The following is an 8,373-nucleotide window of genomic DNA, read 5'->3' as shown; positions in this document are numbered from 1 at the left end:
GGTGTGTTTCATTAGTAGGAGTGTTTTCCCGCCGCTGCTGCCACGGAACCTGCATTGCTGGCCGTGTCTTGGTGGCCATATATCGGCGATAATCTACAGTTGGTGCATTAATCAAGTCTGGCCGGATTGTGATTAAGTAGGTGAGTGACTAATGTGGATGCTTAAAGATAAGATTGTTATCAGCTGGCCGTCTCGTCTTTTATCTAAGCATGCCCGTGCAAGTAATGGATGGAGGCTGCTTGCTTCTAGGAGTGTTAATACCGTGTTGAATTGATCTGTCCTCAGCTCGTCATGCTAGGTGCTAGAATGTGGCTGTAGGTGTGGTCATGATGGGGTGGTTTGAGAATTATGGCGATAACCTTAGCCTGCTGATTTCCAGATACTGACTTAATTTTTTTTCGGCAAAATATGACGTCTTTTCAACTTGTGATCTTACACAATGAAAGAATCAGCATGAAATTAATAAAGTGAATTAATCTAAACCTAACATAACCTAACCAATATAAGAGACGGAAACGCTAATGTTGTTTCTGTGTTATCCGATGGTTTGCTTGTTAGGGTTTGATACAAAGGACACAGGCGTCGATTTCAGGCTATAACGGAGTCTACCCCACCATCAGTTTTCTATATAGATTTTCTATATAGATACGGGATTTTATTTATTTTATTTTTTTTTATAGGTGTCTGATTTGAAACGCTTTGAGCTCATATACAACTACTTTTGTTCTTTTAAAGAGATTATTTTGTAGGTAGTCGGATGGTTTTCCTACCTATAGTGCATATTCTTCAACAGATTATCAATAGAAGCACGAAAACACCATCGAAAACCTCAATAACTAATATTTTTTTTTTTTTAAGTAGTCGAGATGAGACGCTGAAATGTTTGGGAATGTGGTGGCCATTAGTTTCATTAACTCACCTTATTTGTCTTTAACTTACCTTAATTTCCTCCTCCTCCTCCTCCTCCTCCTCCTCCTCCTCCTCCATCCTTGCATCCTTTCTTCTTTGCTCCTCCTCCTCTACAATATCATTTTTATCGTCCTTCCTTCTTTAATTTCTCTGTTCTTTCCTTAATACATTTCCACTTCCACCATCTTTATTCCTTCCTTCCTTTCCCTTTTCCTTTTCTTTCCTTAATGTATTTCCATTCCCTCCATCTTTCGCCCTTTTTTCCTTTCCATTTCTCTTTTCTCTCCTTATTATATCTCCATTTCCCCCATTTTTTCCCTCCCTCCCATCTTATTTCCCTCTCCTTTTTGCACTACAGTAATTTCCTTATTGTCGCGCGAAGTACGCCAGTCAGTTTATATGAAGTTAGGCGTTCTGAGTTGTCTCCGCCAGTTTTTTCTCTCACCCAACTGCTAACTCTGTACAAGGACCTTATCCGTCCATGTATAGAGTAGGATGCTTCAAATGTATGGAAGGGTTCCACTCATACTGTTCTTTTAGACAGGGTGGAATCAAAAGCATTTCGTTTTAGTATCTCCTCTCCTCTAACTGACTGTCTTCAACCTTTCTTTCATCGCCGCAATGTTACAATTCTTCCTATCTTTCACACTGTTCTGATCTTGTTAACTGCATGCCTCCCCTCCTCCCGCGGCCTCGCTGTACAAGACTTTCTACTTTCTCTCATCCCCAATCTGCTCACGTCTTTATTACAAGAGTTAACCAGTACATTATTCTCAATTATTCATCCTTTTTTTCTGATAGACTCTGAAACTCAAGGCCTGTCTGTATTTCCTCCTTTCTATGATTTTAACTCTTTCAAAAGGGAGGTTTTAAGACATTTATCCTCCAATTCTAGTTGATCCTTATGATCTTTAGGAACTGGCACCTCAGTGGGTCCCTTTTTTCCCCTCTTGGCCAGTGTCCCGTTTACATGAAAAAAAAAAAAAAAAGTCAATTAGACATCCTCATCGTCTGTAGCATTTTGTTGTTGTTGTTCTCTTCTTCTTCTTCATCTTCTTTTCTTAAAACTGCGTGTCAGCTGAAGGGAGTGCTGGCGTCTCAGTCGCTGCCTCCAACTGCTGACCAAGGACAACAGAAAACGAAATTTGTCTCTCGTCTTTCGCCGCTACGTCAACATTCCTTGGATGTTTTGATTCATTACTGCCTCTTTGCTTCACGTGTTCAAACATTTCCTCCCATTTTCTCCTCCCTTTGTTTTTATTTCTCTTCGTGTAACTTCAGATTATTGTTTTTTTTTTCCCCTTTCTTTACTCTTCGTGTATCTTTAGATTATTATTATTATTTTATTTCTACATGCCGGGTAATTTTATTTGAATTCCTCAGTCCTAAATATTGTTTTCTTTAGCTTCCTGCTTATTCGTTTCTGTATGTCATCAATTTTTTTATTATTTATTATTTTTTACACGTCTGTTTAGTTTCTTCGTTACAAATTTGTTAACTCTATACAAAGGCTTTATTTATTTTTTTCATTTATATATTTAAGTGCAATATCTTAAAAAAAAAAAAAAAAAAATCCAGGTTTATTACGTACGCAGCATTTAAATATTTCAACATTCTTCCATGCAGTTACCGTCTAAATAACTAATATTACAAGCTGGACTTTAGAAGGTTATTTTTTTTAGATATCTGTGGTTTGGAAATATCTTAATAAACTGTACGTCATGTAGATGTGACGCTCAAGAAAGGGAGAGGATGGTGATGGGCGCTGAGTGTTAAGGCCTGCGAACTTTCGAGCCTTGTGGAAGTGAAATCAATGAGAGGCACCCGATCCTATACTAATCTCCGTCCAAATAAATATCCCTTACATTATGTTCCTGTACTTTTAAAAGACGAGAGTTAGGAGTGGGATAAGAGCGATCTCATTAGTGTGAAAAAAAGTAACAGTCTATGCGGTAATAATGTGTGTGTGTGTGTGTGTGTGTGTGTTAGCCTCGCCGTACCTACTTTCAGGCTAATTCACAAACTGGCAGTTGGAAGAGTCGCTAGTAATATTCCTGATCCACGCTCGGTAAGGCAGCACCTCAGAGAAGAGACCCTGAGAATACTTGCACATCGGAAACAAATAGTTAGTGGAGGAGAGACCCAGCAACATGTACCAGCCGTGGACCATCATCATCAATAGATACCCCGGGTGCGTGTAGCAGAAGGAGGTCTTAACGTTGCCAACACACAGAAACATGCCGGGCCGTACACGAATGGTCCGCACCACGCCACCAACCTGACGCATGAAGGAGCAGCTGCCGGTGTGAATCTTGACGCTTAAAGGCCTCAACCCGGGCGCCATGATCCAGCCCGGGATGCCATTGTACACCAAGAGGGAGGCGTGAGGAAGGCAGATGGGAATGTGCTTGGTCATGTCAACCAGGAGGGCAAGGCGGACCAGCATGATGTCGTACAGCCGCGGCAGACTGTCCGGCACGTGATTAGGATGGAGGAAGATCTGGCTGACATCAAATTCCTCCTCTGAATTTTCGAAGGAGACGAGCACTTCTGGATTGATGGCGTTATGGTCTAGTCCAGCCGCGCACTCAGTGGTGGATATCACGTAGCGGTCGTTAATGAGCACGCCTATGCATATTGTGTTAATCTTGGTGTTGGTGACGAATGCCAAGGCAGGCCTCCCTCCCGTGACGCCCTGGGCACACTGGCACCGCCGGAAATCCGTGCAGTCCGCGATCAAGTCCTCGATATTACCCAAGATGCCATCCTGCAAGGAACCATTATTGCTGCAGTCACGGAGAGAAATGACTCCCCTGATGCCTTATTGTCTCATGCTTTCTTAAGATAGACATGAGGTCATTTTAAGAACTGTGCCTCCGTGCTTGCACCTTGCCTAGTCAAACTCTTTCAGCTCTGTCTGTCAACATCTACCTTTCCTTCTAGCTGGAAGTTTGCCTACATTCAACCTGTTCCTAAAAAGGGTGTCCGTTCTAATCCCTCAAACTACCGTCCTATTCCTTTAATTTCCTGCCTATCTAAAGTTTTTGAGTCTATCCTCAACAGGAAGATTCTTAAACATCTATCACTTGACAACCTTCTATCTGATCGCCAGTATGGGTTCCGTCAAGGCCGCTCTACTGGTGATCTTCTGGCTTTCCTTACTGAGTCTTGGTCATCCTCTTTTAGAGATTTTGGTGAAACTTTTGCTGTTGCCTTGGACATATCAAAAGCTTTTGATAGAGTCTGGCACAAAGCTTTGATTTCCAAACTACCCTCCTACGGTTTCTATCCTTCTCTCTGTAACTTCATCTCAAGTTTCCTTTCTGACCGTTCTATTGCTGATTTGGTAGACGGTCACTGTTCTTCTCCTAAATCTATTAACAGTGGTGTTCCTCAGGGTTCTGTCCTGTCACCAACTCTCTTCTTATTCATTAATGATCTTCTAAACCAAACTTCTTGTCCTATCCACTCCTACGCTGATGATACCACCCTGCACTTTTCCACGTCTTTTCATAGACGTCCAACCCTTCAGGAGGTAAACATATCACGCAGGGAAGTCACAGAACGCCTGACTTCTGATCTTTCTAAAATTTCTGATTGGGGCAGAGCAAACTTGGCATTGTTCAATGCCTCAAAAACTCAATTCCTCCATCTATCAACTCGACACAACCTTCCAGACAACTATCCCCTCTTCTTCAATGACACTCAACTGTCCCCCTCTTCTACACTGAACATCCTCGGTCTGTCCTTTACTTATAATCTGAACTGGAAATCTCACATCTCATCTCTAGCTAAAACAGCTTCTATGAAGTTAGGTGTTCTGAGACGTCTCCGCCAGTTTTTCTCACCCCCCTCAGCTGCTAACTCTGTACAAGGGCCTTATCCGTCCATGTATGGAGTATGCTTCACATGTCTGGGGGGGTTCCACTCATACTGCTCTTCTAGACAGGGTGGAATCAAAAGCTTTTCGTCTCATCAACTCCTCTCCTCTAACTGACTGTCTTCAGCCTCTCTCTCACCGCCGCAATGTTGCATATCTAGCTGTCTTCTACCGCTATTTTCATGCTAACTGCTCTTCTGATCTTGCTAACTGCATGCCTCCCCTCCTTCCGCGGCCTCGCTGCACAAGACTTTCTTCTTTCTCTCACCCCTATTCTGTCCACCTCTCTAACGCAAGAGTTAACCAGTATTCTCAATCATTCATCCCTTTCTCTGGTAAACTCTGGAACTCCCTGCCTGCTTCTGTATTTCCACCTTCCTATGACTTGAATTCCTTCAAGAGGGAGGTTTCAAGACACTTATCCACCAATTTTTGACCACTGCCTTGACCCTTTTACGGGACTGGCATTTCAGTGGGCATTTTTTTTATTGATTTTTGTTGCCCTTGGCCAGTGTCCTTCTTACATAAAAAAAAAAAAGAATAATTCCTTCCCACCTCCTCCACCGCTCACTATAATTCCTTCAACGAAACCCAGCCTGACTTACCAGAGCCTTACCTTATTTACCTTACTTAAGTTCCTTTACCTTATCTATCCTTACTTTGCCTCCACATCATTTCACCTCGTCTCGCCTCACTCAATAATGGCACAAGGGAAGAATAACTATCCTCAGGTGCACCATTCCTCACACAAAGACCAGAGAATGGGGCCACATTAATTGCAGTAAAATATACGTCACACCTATATCTCGTATCGTCACGGCGTTAAGGAGAAAGAGAACAAACAGAACTTGTACTGAAGTCCCTCTTAATGCAGGAGCACGCACCACCCACCAGGAAGGAGAGGAGAAGTAGGAGGAGGAGGCGTTGGCGATGCATGGCGTGGACTGGATTCAAACAGAAGGGAAGGACGATGTAAAAACACGCTCTCTGGAATGGTCGTGAGCCGACTGCAAAAGGTGAAGTGGTGTTGGTGATATGCTGAAGGGGGAATGTTTTTGTTTCGCTGTGCTTCGTATGTAACTGTGACGCAAGATTTGAGAGAGAGAGAGAGAGAGAGAGAGAGAGAGAGAGAGAGAGAGAGAGAGAGAGAGAGAGAGAGAGAGAGAGAGAGAGAGAGAGAGAGAGAGGGTGGGGGGGGGAAAGTACGTAATAATGTGCAGAAATAACGTTCTTCCAAAGATAACATTAAAATAGATCAATAGAATGCATTAACTGATGAAGTGTGTGTGTGTGTGTGTGTGTGTGTTACAGTTTGACATTAAAAGACAGGACATGTATCCACTTGTCTGTCATAGGGATAGGTCCGTTACACACACACACACACACACACACACACACACACACACACACACACACACACACACACACACACACACACACATACATACACATACACATACTTCTCAGTGACGCCACAATTCTTAAATTCCTTTCATCGCCGACCTTCTTTCTTTTTTTTTTCTTTGTTTTTTCCTTTCTCCCTCTTTTACGAGGGTTGTATGCGTGCCTTTACGCCATGTTAAATGTGGTAGTAGTGGTGGTGGTCTGGTCGGCATCTGTGTTGGCTACAGAAAACACACACACACACACACACACACACACACACACACACACACACACACACACACACACACACACACACACACACGGAATTTATTGCCATTTAAGAGAAATTGTTTTGGGAATATCATATGTAAAGAAGTTCCCTTTCTTCAGATTTCAGTCGTTTACATTAGAAGAATTGTTTGTAGTAGATTTCACACAACATAAAAATATTCATGGGAACGTAAAAGTTGGTGAATGACCTGCCAGTGTGTGTGTTTGTGTGTGTGTGTGTGTGTGTGTGTGTGTGTGTGTGTGTGTGTGTGTGTGTGTGCGTGTGTGTGTGTGTGTGTGTGTGTGTGTGTGTGTAACGGACTTATCCCCCTGACAGACAAGTGGATGCAGTAGCGTGTAGGGGGCAGTCCTGCCACTCAACTGCAGTACTCGTGACCCTTATCGAATGTGCAGCGCTTTCACTCACTCCTTACATAAAGACTTCTATCCTCTTACATATTCATTAGTCGTAACAGTGAGCTTTACATTGGCAAAAAGGAGTAAATGGACTAATAAATAAAAAAGTCTCGTACAGATTCGTCTTCATTTACCAGAAAAAAAAGTTCGCCTTCAGAAATATTGCACTGTCCCATCTCGACTGATTCTTTTAACAGTGGGTTAAGTTGCTACAAATGTGAAGGATGTTATCATAATCCTAGTAATGACATAACAAGATTGCTGCATCATCAGTGGGAGAAGAAAAAAGTAATAGCAATATTATCTTTATGGTCTTTCAAATGGTTCATCCAAAGCGTTTACAAACAAAGCCTAAAAGTTGCAGATATATTTGTTGCATCAAGTTAATCGTTTTGTATTACGTAACCCTTATTGCCAGCATGACAACAAGAGAAACATTTACAAGGTCGATGCCTCTCCGTGACGTAGGAAAGTATAATTAACGATGAGTTACACAATTTTTAGGCGCGTGTATGTACGTGTGTGTGTGTGTGTGTGTGTGTGTGTGTGTGTGTGTGTGTGTGTGTGTGTGTGGAGGGTGCCCTTTTTTTGTCTTTTCTTTTTTATGAATGACCCTTTTTTCAACTCACCACCATGCAACACAACGGAATGTTTGCCACGCTGCTGACGGGGAACTTTTGCGATGGAGAGAGAGAGAGAGAGAGAGAGAGAGAGAGAGAGAGAGAGAGAGAGAGAGAGAGAGAGAGAGAGAGAGAGAGAGAGACGCTGTTCATCACATTCACTCCCATGCTTCGTATTCCAATTTATGGGGTCTCTCTCTCTCTCTCTCTCTCTCTCTCTCTCTCTCTCTCTCTCTCTCTCTCTCTCTCTCTCTCTCTCTCTCTCTCTCCCCATTGGTGATGCATAATCCCTCGTTCAACTATCGCTATTGTTACCGCCCAAAGGCGATGAAGGTTATTTCAGACCCACACGATGACACGAATTGTTAATTGAATCCGGTCAAAATCTGAAGACATATATGGATAGTCATAAACAATACTCTAGGCCAATAACTTGTGTTATATAGTTATTACAGACTAATGTATTCTTATACAGATAGTTGCTAATATTACACAGGTAGTTGTTAAACTCACGTGTTTTGGGTCTTGGGGTGATCGTCAAACAGTACGCACGTCCTTCTTGACAGTTGCTCTATCTACCTTCGTCCCCTGCAGTAACGCACGTTCTGCCTGCTCGGGTGTCCTCAGCAAAGTGTCCCTATCGTCTTCAGTTACTGCCAGGGTCCCTACACTGCCTATCGCTATCCATTAGCGACGGGAATAAGGTCGGCCTTATCTTAGTCTCATGTCATAACAAGCGTCCTTCATCTCCTTACGTCAACACTCAGGCCGTACAAGAAATTCGCTGACTTGATCCTCGCCCTGACTTCCTCATCAACAGCCTCGCTCGCTCAACAACTCCTCCTTGCACCCGCTCGGCGGTAACAGCTGTAATCAAACAAACATGCGAAA

The 8,373-nt window shown here is 42.9% G+C and overlaps 1 long non-coding RNA gene across 1 annotated transcript; it reads right to left on the bottom strand.

The window, feature by feature from the left end:
- Window positions 1–3,539: 3,539 nt before the first annotated feature.
- Window positions 3,540–8,119, bottom strand: LOC135115238 (uncharacterized). Its single transcript, XR_010275921.1, has 3 exons — window positions 7,996–8,119; window positions 5,681–5,796; window positions 3,540–3,676 (listed from the first exon to the last, which is right to left on the bottom strand). It is a non-coding gene; the product is annotated as an uncharacterized LOC135115238 (long non-coding RNA).
- Between the last annotated feature and the right edge of the window lie 254 nt (window positions 8,120–8,373).

Source organism: Scylla paramamosain, chromosome 29 (assembly GCF_035594125.1).
Source record: "Scylla paramamosain isolate STU-SP2022 chromosome 29, ASM3559412v1, whole genome shotgun sequence".
Taxonomy (NCBI): domain Eukaryota; kingdom Metazoa; phylum Arthropoda; class Malacostraca; order Decapoda; family Portunidae; genus Scylla; species Scylla paramamosain.
The sequence above is the reverse complement of the archived record's forward strand: the minus strand, read 5'-3'. Positions and strand labels throughout refer to the sequence as shown.